A 12,070-nucleotide genomic window follows, 5' to 3' on the forward strand; every position below is an offset into this window, starting at 1 on the left:
ACAAATATTCATCATTCTAGAGTTTTGGTCTACTGGGGGCCTTTTACCAGACTTCAGATAGTATTATTTTGAGATTTAGTAGAGATTTCGTAGAATGAGTCAGATGTTATTTAGATATTGTTGGAGTTTTCCTTTATTGTTAAACTAATTTAAGAGTATGACCATGTTTCCATATTTGATTTATAATTCTACATTTTTTTTATTAGATGAATATTGTGCACGATTACCAGATAGAGTGGGACATCCGGGCCTTCATGGGTCGGATGTCCATCACAGCCAGACCCTAGTTCGGGTCATGACATTTTCCCTCTATTGTAATTTTGTTTTACATCTATGTTTCATGTCAACTAATGGATTTGGAGTTAGTTGACTGTATCGGTAATTTATTATTCATAGTGATTTTGTTATGCAACTATATTTGGTGCCTTCTAGTGGATATGGAGATAGTTGTTTCTATTTTTTGCTGTTGATTTATTCTTCATAATGATTTTGTTCTGCGTCAACATTTCATCCCTTCTAGTGGATATAGAGTTGGTTGGTTGTGTTTTTAGTTGGTGATTTATCCTCTGTTATGATTTTATTTTGTTCCCTCTAGTGGATATAGAGTTGGTTGCTTGTGTTTCTAGTCAGTGATTTATCCTTTATTATGATTTTGTTCTTCAGCTATATTTTCATTTTGGCTTGGCTTGATTCTTTATAGTAAGGTTAATTTAAGTATTTCGACTTTGTTCAGGCTAATTGGTATTGATGTGGTACCAATGTGTCATGGTTCGAATTATGAGCATCAACCTTCCTCAGTTCAGTTGGTGTCTAGTTGGTGGTTGAGGTTAAGTTTTGGCTATTTGAGAGTGAAGTGTGAAAGTTGGTTGAGAAAAAGGATATATGTGGCAAAATCCCTTAGAAGCGTTGTTTTTTCATAGAGTTTATCTAGGAAGTTGTGCTGGAAGCATGCGGCCCTAGTACCACATCCCTTTGAGCTTTGGTGATCTTTCTATCTAGTGACTTTATGGAAAAAAGTCCTTTTTAGTAGAGGATATTGGAATGACCCTCCATTTCATTTCCTTTATTTGAGTGTATTTTTAGATTTTTAGCTTTTCCATAGTGTCTAAAGGTATTTATGAATTTTTGGAATTGTTGGTTCAGTTATCAAATAGTTTGCTTGGATTTTAGGCTTATTTTCCTATTTGGAGATATCACTATTTAGGATTTAGTCTCTGAAAAAACCTCCTAGTAAATGACCTCAGATGAGAATTTTGATAGCATCATCAGCTTCAAAACATAGATTTTAGGCTAGGGGGTCCTTGGTCCAGGTTCTAGGGCTTTCAAACTCATTTTGTGTTATTAGGCAGATTATGTGAAAAATGAAACTATAGGTATGGTCTCCACACTTGGTTGAAAGGATCTCTGGTGAAATTTTTAATGGTTCCATTGATTCTAAAACATCGATTTGGAATGTTAGCATATTTTACCCACATGGGGTTTTTAACAAATCCTAAGCTCCCGAACGAATATTTGTTACATTAGGTTGCTGATGTGGCCGCTTAAGCGATCATATGACCGAATAAACGATCATTGCGTATGTGACTTGATGTGAATTAAGTGACATTGACCACTTTTTCAATGGACTCTTAAGCGATGATTGTTTCAACTTAAGTAGGCATCGCTTAGGCATCTAGTGAGTCGCTTAAATGACACACACTAGGCTTTCCAAATCGGTTAAGCAATACTAAAGCTGCTTAAGCGGTTGTCACATAAGCGACAGGGTGACCTCTTAAGCTTCACCCAATGGATTTTAGTTCCCTTTTCCATCCCCAATTTTACACCATTTTCACATTAATTTGAGAGTTCAAATAAAGGGAAAAGTGGTAAATCATCCATATAAGTTAAGGTAAGCTATCCTAACACTTCTTGGTTACTTCCCATTAATTTTCCCCTTGATTTCCATCCTATATCTTGGTAAAAATCTTAGAAATTAGGTCTTGAAATCCTAAACTTAAAGGTTGATTTGAGACCCAATTTGTTCTCTATTTGTGCTAAACTTTTGAGCACAAATTCCTTGCCCTTCAAGGGACCTCGTGACAGGTTAAATTTTGGATTCCATTTGTAGGCCCGTTCTTGACTCAAAATTCAACCCAACCCTTATTATAGCAATATGAATCTTATTTTACTCCTACGATATATTGGTTACTATCTTGATAGCATGATGTCACTTTAGGATCATGGATCAAGGACGAATAATTTATGGATGACTCAAGGATTTTGGTAAGGCATCGAGGTAGGGTTTTGCCTACTCATTTTCTTGAGATGTTGTTTAATGTATGTTGTATGTTAGATAGGGATGTTAGGATGTTATTGTAGGTAGAACACCGTGACTTAGCCTAAATTAAGAGTTTTGAGGCTATAAAGGTGTGTGACCCTCAAGGTGAAATACTTATTATACTTGTATGATCCTATTACCTTTGGTTGCTAGCATGTTAGGCATAGTTGAGACTAATGAAACTTTAGTATAAGAATACTATGTTACTCGGTGGATTGTGATGTTTTTTCATGGATTTAATGGTATAGTTTTGTCGGATACATATTATTGGGCCCAAGGCCATGTTTATGATATTAGATGGATTTCGAGAAGCGGTTTATCCTTGTAAAAGACATGGTCGTAGTTTATAGACATGTTTAATGCTTTTGATCACATTGTTTTGATAGTGGTGATGACATGCATAGATTTGGTACATTCATTAATGCTAAAACAGTAAATGGTACGATTTAGTACCAAAAAAAATGGTTTTATTAATCTATTTCCTAAAAAGGGATCTATTACAACTCTTCACTTTTAAAATAGATTTCGTCATAATGGGAATTTTACCATCATAATGAGTAACTTATGATACTTTGAGACTAAAAATGATGTTTTAGAGATTTGATCGAGATAGATTTTGGTCCACAATTTTTCTACTACTATTTACCTCGGTCGAGAGAGATTCTGACCCTTTTTACACTTTTATGATGATTTAGTCTCGGATTTTACACCGTGCGATGGATTTACGAACTTATTTTTTTTTAGACACGTTTTTAGCCCATGCATTATATATATATAGTTCTAGATAGAGTGAATTGATGATTATGATAATTATTAGAGATACTGGATCAGTCTAGGCCATTGTGTATGGATACTCTCAAATCCCCCTAGGATCCCCTTCGTCTGTGAGCCATTGTGCAGGAGAAAAAAGGTAGTCGTAGGTCATGCCTTTGAGAGCTGTCAAGCAGGAAGAGGTGTATACACTGGGTTATATTATTTTACTTTAATTGGTTATCATGTTTTGGATTCTCTTTGCATTCATCCTTGCATGCGCATTGTCTATCACCAGTATACTTCTATATCTGTCAGTGTTATGGGGGCTACAAAGGTATAGGTGATGAATATTGCTAGCAGTATTTTGTGTGTGGTGATTGGGCCGTATGGGTTATGGATCTTGGTTAAGTTAATATTTTACTGAGCTAGCCGATTACTTTATATTGTTATTGTTATAATGGTTAGTTCGTGACAAGTTGATTATTGGAATGGTACTGAGAACGAGGTATGGTTCTGATTTTTTTATCTTACAGGTTTATTATTTCGCATTATCATCTTATGGTTAGGCATTATGGTTTTAGTGTTAGCACTAGTTCCTACTTTTTATTAGGAGACCTTGTGATGTTAGTTTAACTACTTAGGTTGTACCTTTGAATTAGCCTTAATTATATATATGTATATCTATCTATGTGTAGTTATGGTATTACCGTATATCCATCCCTTCCTTTATTTATTCACTTTTTATATCCATTCCTAGGTCTTATATATATGTGTGTGTATATAAAAGTCTTTTGTTCGTTATTCTTATATTAACCAGTGCTACACGGTATAGTAATAGGGTTCTTGATTATCGCTAGAATAGGATAACTCATCCTTATTGCCTCCTTAGCTTTACTATGAAATTTTCTTGGTATTTGGGTTTAGTATACACTCACACTTGCATGTTGTTTAAATTTGCATCATCTTTGGAACTCAATGGGCAGTTGCCTATTGAGTATGATGTGTTTGATACTCATACTAAACTTCTACAGCCTTCAGATCATAGTATGGGTTCTTGCTGTTATTGTGTGCATCGTCAGGATAGCTATGGTTCAGAGACGTAGGGTGAGCACCTGGCATTTAGAGTTTTGCTATTCTTCCTTTTATGTACTAGACTAATCTTTATGATGTATTCAGAGGTGGTTGTATAAGTAAATTCATTTAGTACTTCATGTTGTTGTCTCATTATATTTGAAGCTCTTGTACTGATTCCACCAAGTTTTCGGACTATCTTGTGTATTTTAGCTTTTTTACTATATTTATTCTATATTCTTCCTTCATTTCTCTTGGTAGTCTGTTACTAGTAGTTCCAGACTACGAGTTGTCTTGCCTACAGGTGATTTATAGTAGGTGCCATCATGACCTGAAAAATCGGGTTGTGAAATTTAAATCCCCTTTAGTCACCCAATTTTTCATCATCTCCTTCATCATTTTCACACCATTTTGAGATCTTGAATAGATGAAAAGTGGGGAATCAATTATAGAAGATAAGGTAAGCTATCCTAATAATCCTTGGCCCTTTTCCATTAATATTCCTGTTAATTTCCATTATGTTCCATGATAAATGCTTAGAAATTGCTCCCTCTGTCCCAAATTTCCTAATTTGATTTCCTATTTTAGTTTTCCTTGTTCATGAATCAAGAAGAGACAAAAAAAATTCCATGTTTTACCCTTTGGATTAATTACTTTTTCTTTAAATTAAAATGTAAACATCATTTAATAGGGGTACAATGATAAACTAACCATGTTATTAATTATTTTTCTTAATCAATTTGCCATCTCAATTTGGGACGGATAATTTGGGACGGAGGGAGTAGGTCTTAAAATCCCTAAACTTTAGGGGTTGATTTGGATCCCATTTATGCACCAATTGTGCTCAACCTTTGAGCACACATTTCTTGTCCTTCGAAGGACCTCATGACAAATTCAATTTTAGATTCCATTTACGATCCTCATGCAATTGTTCTTGACCCAATTTCTGACCTGACCCTTTATATAGAAATATCGATCTCGTTTTTACTCCTAATTATATGTAGATTACTATTTTTATAGTATAGTGGCATTTTAGTGTCATGACCTGATTTACGAGTCATGATGGAACTACTAAATCCTGCCAATAGTTAAGCAAACCGTAACCCAAACCCAACGCAATAGGTTAATTCGATAAGAAATGCCCATCATAGGAAAAATTCAAGAACACAATTCATAAATAAGCAAAGTGTTCTGAATAGATAAAAATGTCAATACAAAATACCTTGCCACGACCTGGTATAGTAGTACAAGAGCATCTAATAGTATTACAACTTAAAGACTTAGAAGAGTCAACAACATCTGTCACGATAACAAAAGACTGACTCAAAAAAATGGAGAGAAATAGGTGACTCAAACTCCAAGAGTTCACCTTATCTCCAGAAATATAACATAGCATGATCAATGATCAACGGGGGCAGCTAGTACTCGAATTTGAACCAAAAAGGTACAAAATTGTAGTATGAGTACCAAAATGATGGGCTCAATAGGCATCATTGGTTGACCGAGCTAAATCATGATATAGGTATGATAAAATGCAAGATAATACATGTCACGACCCGAGACGACCCCTTATTTGTAACACGGTTCTTGGAATCACAAGTGATCCCAAGCTAACCTATGAACTGGCATACTACTCGAGCAACTAATTTAAATACATAAAATTTGAAGAAATAAGCAGAAGAAATTTCAAAACAAAACTAATAAAACGATTATAACTCTAGTTATATAAAACAAAACTAAAACCAAATACATCAACTCTACTGACTATCTATGAAGCCTCTACTAATACTGACTATAGGTAGCCTGGAAATGACCCCCAGCTATCCTTATTCAATACGACTGAATAATGAAAATAGGATACTACTCGAACTATGATTGACTATATCCCTTGAATCAAAAGGACTCATCACCTGCTGATTGGAAGATACACATTGTCTAATAATGATGTGTGGGCTACAACTGGTACCTATATTATGAAACAGTTTAGCACATAGACATATATATGGATCAGTACTTTTGGAATATACTGAGCATGTGGGGGTGAATGCATAGGTAAATCAAAAACAAAATGTACACATAAACTTTAAAATAATGCATGCTAAGTGTAGATGACTCACCTTGGGATTGAATAAAACAAAAGTTGTAAAATCATAACCATGAGTAATGAAGCATAAAGATAAATTTGTGAGCCATAACACTTAGTTTCTAAAAGTTTTGCTTTTACTCTTTCTTTTGGGAGGTTCTTCTAACCGACATAAACCACGTGAGCTATCAGGGAGTCCAATGCCTTACCATGTTGGGGAGAGTTGTCCTACCCTTGTCATCAGAATAGGAGCTTAACTTAATTTATCACAATACTTAACCCACTGTGGGAACTTAAACCTATGGTGGCACGTAGTTCTCGGGAATGTGACCTTGGACTCATACCCAACTCGGTGCTAAATAGTACTCCCATATTACTTATATGCTCATACTTTAGGAAATCCACCTTAAAATAGCATAATGGTTTATAGAATGAAAACCATATATTCTTCTCTTTACTTTAATTCAACCTCAATATGAACAAATGTGGATTCCTTATCTTAGCTTTGGATCAAAAGATCAATCTTTCTTTAAATCTTGTTATAAAACCATCAAAGAAGCTTCAGATCATAGTCTTCTTGAAATCTCAATGCTTATACTAGGGACTTATAATGTAATCTTAAATTCTTAGTATTTCTTAACATTATTTCATGCTCAATAATCTTCTTTAAATACTTCAATAATTTTAGTCAAGATAATGAAATCAAAATCACAATATGAATCTTATAAATCAAAACACAAACATTTGTAACCTTGATGCACTTAAAGCCTTTGAATCTTATGCTTTCTTTCATATAACTTGTAACATAATATCATACTTAAAATTCAATTGACAATCTTTGATCAATATTCAAGTCAAACTCATGATATGCAAATTATAATAGAGAATTTTTATGTCAAAACATAAATAGATGAGAATAAGAATGCATTTTAATACTTGAATCACTTTATAAAACCATAAACTCAAAAAAAGATAGATTGGGTATGAAGCCGAATTTCAAATCATGTAATCTTAACTTAAAAACAACTTTTGGGCACAAGGATGAAAGAGTATCCTTGTTCATAACCCCATATACCTTAATAGACTTGACTTGGTGGAGAAATCTTGACCTTGAAAGCCTTGGATATGATCTTGAAAGCTTTCTTGAAATTCTTGGATTAGGGAACTGAAATTCTTCATTTTTCTTGAAGATAAGATTATGGAAAGAATGAACTTGGGGGATGATTAGGGTTTTTTCTTGAGAGTAAAATTAGATAATATGGGCAAATAATTCCCTAACTGAAGCCTTAAGTCGTGTTTTTACGAATTGGGATGAGGTAGGGAAAGACCCAATTGTTTCTCAATCATTAAAACCAAAAAGCCATAACTGAAACACAGATTAAAGGTTTATTACAACGCAGTCTAATTGCAGTGGCTTATTGGTTCTGATGAAAATGATCATAACTTTTTGCTTGGGTATCGAATTAAGGTGAAATTGGTATCATTGGAAAGTTAATTTAATTTTATATAATTTGGTGAGTCTTTAGCTGGAAGATTCCATGTATTTCAAAAGTTATACACATTCAAAGTTGACCCTTGTAGATCGAATACCAAACGTTGGATGAATCAAAGGCCCTTAGCTCAACTTTGTTCTAAGTGATTCCTATGAACATTCTTCACCTCATAATCACTTCACACACTAAGAAAAAGATTATGACACATGAATTCAAATTATAAATCAAGAACAGGATGAAAACACCTTTACTGTGATGCAATGTACACGCCAAAGGGAATGTCACCACGATACGGCCCTATCGCGGTGACTTGTTAGATTCGTGATCCAAAGGTGACCCAAACCTTGTCCAAGAAATCCAAAACTCCCTCGAGAAATAATTCTTACATCACTGAACATGAATTAACTTAAATACTAATGTCTCGGGGTTGGGAAGACCAAAATGAAAATCCTCAAAGTTTAGGGGTCTTTAAAATGATTAAGTCCCCAATACTTAGTAAAAATTTCAATCCTTAAGCCCCTTAAACTTGCAACTAAGAGCTTAATAGAACTAGGATTGGTATGGGGTACTATAATATCTCCCCTTAGGAATATTCATCCCCGAATGAGACTAGTTAGATTGAGAGTACTGAACTAAAGCAACTACAATCACATACTAACCATGCATGACTGGGAACATGATTGCATAACTGAGTCAGAAACAGGATATATGAACTGAATATCTAAAATTTGAAATATGATGCATGAACTGAACTGGATTCACAATTTACATGAATGCAAATAAACTACCTCTTGGAATATCCATATTAATTAAAATTCAGATAATAAGACTAGGTGGAAATATGGAAAAGCATAGGAACATGCCTGTCTGACTGCTAGACTGGATTGCTGGCTATACAGACTAAATCATACTGAAATTTTATACTCAATTACATATTCCACTTCAAAATTGCACTTCACTGAGGCTACTTAAAATCTTCACATATGCACTGATAACTCTACCTACTGAAGTCTGAGCTGAACTGAATTCTCTCACTATGGTAAAGCCTACTCCAATCTACCAAGGGAACACATAACTCTTTAATACTAGTCTGAGTCATGAAAATAAGAAACACTTATTATCTCTCATCTAAACAATTATTCATCATCACTATTTTGACCTAAGAAGAGGTCACTGAAAGGTTAGGACATAAGAACCTGAAGCATGAAAGAATACTATGCATAACTTGGACACTTAACTGAGGCCTGGGGAATAGAGGTTCCCCAACATAGATTCATTATAGAGATCAAATCTGAGGATATATATGACAAAAAAATCTGAATTTTTCTTGTCAATAAGAGTGTAGCATGAGTCATGGGAACTGAGTATACTGCAAAGCATGAGTACATGAGTGATCAGTTGCATGACCTGAGTTTGGAGTTCATGATTTCATGGAACATGATTCATACTGCTGAGTGAACTGGAACTCCTTATAGTAGGAACTAGAAGCATACATGATTCTATGAAAAGTGCGTGAATATGAACTATGATCATAGAACTAACTCGTGATAATTGAAGTACAAATATTGAAATAAAAATGGGTCAGGCATTTTTCTCCCTAGTGTTGTTCTACAATACACTGGGCTCACTACTAGAATCTGAGAGCCTGACTTGGTTTCTTGTTCTATCATCTCCCCCTTAGCTTAAAGCCATCATTCTCAGTCTGTAGGCCCCTTTAATAAAATCTAAACTGAACTGCAGCCACTTTATTCTAGAGCCTAAGATATAACAATACACATCAATAACAAATTTACTCTGAAAGTGTAAAACCCATTGCTAGTACTTCCTTCTAAGATACAATTGTTATATTTTTATAGCCCAATATCCATCACATAATAAATTGTACACTTACTAACTTAGAATCTTTATGAGTATCAAAATACCCTGAGTTTACACTATCTATAGCTTCAACTCTTCTTTCTGTTAGCTCAATTATCCTATATTCAGGTTTAGATTCAAACACTTAACATGGATATTCCCAAACCATAATTAACCATTCTACTTCCATCATAGTCTACTAATATCACATCTCTATACTTATATTTTTTGCTAAACCACGAGAATCAAAATCACACCAAAAGACTCAACATCACCTATCCTTACTCCCTAACTTAGCTATTAAGAACACCATATACTATATAACTATCCTCCTTCCTATTTAGAAACTCAAGGGTACTACTAACCATACACACTCTTTAATAATCTTAGAAAATAATGCAACCCCCATATCACCTTTCGTACATATATAAATAAAACCTACAACATGATACTTAATTGCGAACAGTTGAACTTAAACTCTTGCATATACTGTTCAAGCCTACTAGATCACTTTCATATAACAAGAATCACTAACAAAGAAATCATTATTTCCACCTTGATGATCATCCCCTATTCAAACTTAGTGGCTAGTGTTATACATGATTAACAACCCAACCTCATATACTATTCTTACTTCAAAACTATAAAATAAAACATAAAGAAACACTAGTATACTAGAACCTCATAATAACAATAATTGATCATGATTGTATGGCCTATCTTATTATAATCCATTAGCGATCCTCCCTATATGTATTACTACCATTCACCCATCTATAAACCTAAATTTCTTTCATAGCTTTATAAGATTCAACTAAACTCTTTGCAACCTCAAGAGAAGCCTGAATTCATAATACTCAGCCACCAAATACTTTCATCAATAATCTATACTTTTCTAACACAATAACTACCATCAATAACTCCTTTGCTACCTTCAACTAAGGAACCTGTACCACATTCATTACCCCTATCACCTTACTACTAACTGGATCGTATTCAAAAGTTCATCTATATACATCCGATCAACCATCATTACCACTTATCTTATCGCTACACTTCTAAACCCATACTTCCAACTATAAGAAGGTTCTACTACTTATGAACCATAAAACTCAATGTCATAATATCCGTCGAATGCAAAATCTATTTAACCTAGATTCATACTATCTTCTCACATGAGTACTATCTGTATTAAAGGGTTAACAAGGAGTTTGAATACATATCTTGTTCTATCTTAACTGAACAACTCATATAGATGAGAGCATAAGGTTTCAACTCAAGAAACTTATAACACAATAGAGAGCTCATCTCAAGCCCCTTGTATGACTTCTAAAGTTACTGATTGTAAATCTGACAGCATTATCTTGGGAGAAATTGGAATCTAGTAGTCATGTTATCTCGGAAAGTCATAGATAGAGATTTAAGGATTAACACATGAATCGACAAAAGTTTCTAAAAGAACAACTTTAATGCACGATCTAGAGTATGAAAGAAAGAAAACTCTTCTCAAATGCCCTGTAGCCTCTCGAAGAAAAGTGCAGACATCTCCTTACCGTTCTATAAGACTCTACTAGACACTACTTCATAGACACCCTAGGATATTTGAACTCTATACTCCGATACCAAATTTGTCATGGCCCGAGACTACCCCCTAGTCGTAACACGATGCTTGGAACCACAAGTGGTCCTAAGCTAACCCATGAACTAGCATACTGCTTGAGCAACTAATTTAAATACATAAAACTTGAAGAAATAAGCGGAAGAAATGTCTTTAGTTGAACTTCTTCAAAACAAAACTATTAAAATGATTACAACTCTGGTTATACAAAACAAAATTGAAATCAAATACATCAACTATACTGGCTATCTATGAAGCCTCTACTAATATTGACTATAGGTAGCTGGGATATGACCATCAACCATCCTTATTCAATATGACTGAATAAAGAAAATAGGATACTACTAGAACTATGATTGACTCGAGCCCTCAAATCAAAAAGAATCATCACCTGCTGACTGGAAGCTGCATACTGTCTGATTATAATATGTGGGCTACAATTGGTACCTACATTATGAAACAATGTATTATAAAGACATATATGTGGATCAGTACTTTTGGAATATACTGAGCATGTGAGGGTGAATAAATAAGTAAAACAATAACTAAATGTACACATAGACTTTAAAATAATGCATGCTAAGTGTAGATGACTCACTTTGGGCTTAAATAAAATAAAATCTGTAAAATCATAACCATGAGTAATGAAGCATAAAGATAACTTTGTGAGCCACAACACATGGTTTCTAAAAGCTTTGCTTTTACTCTTTCTTTTGGGAGGTTCTTCTAACCGACATAAATCATGTGATCTATCACGGAGTCCAACATCTTACCCACATTGGGAAGAGTTGTCCTACCCTTGTCATTGGAATAGGACCTTAACTTAAGTGATCACTATACTTAACCCACTATGGGCACTTAAACGTAGGTGGCACGTA

The sequence above is a fragment of the Capsicum annuum genome, chromosome 4 (assembly GCF_002878395.1).
Source record: "Capsicum annuum cultivar UCD-10X-F1 chromosome 4, UCD10Xv1.1, whole genome shotgun sequence".
In the NCBI taxonomy this organism is placed as follows: Eukaryota; Viridiplantae; Streptophyta; class Magnoliopsida; order Solanales; family Solanaceae; genus Capsicum; species Capsicum annuum.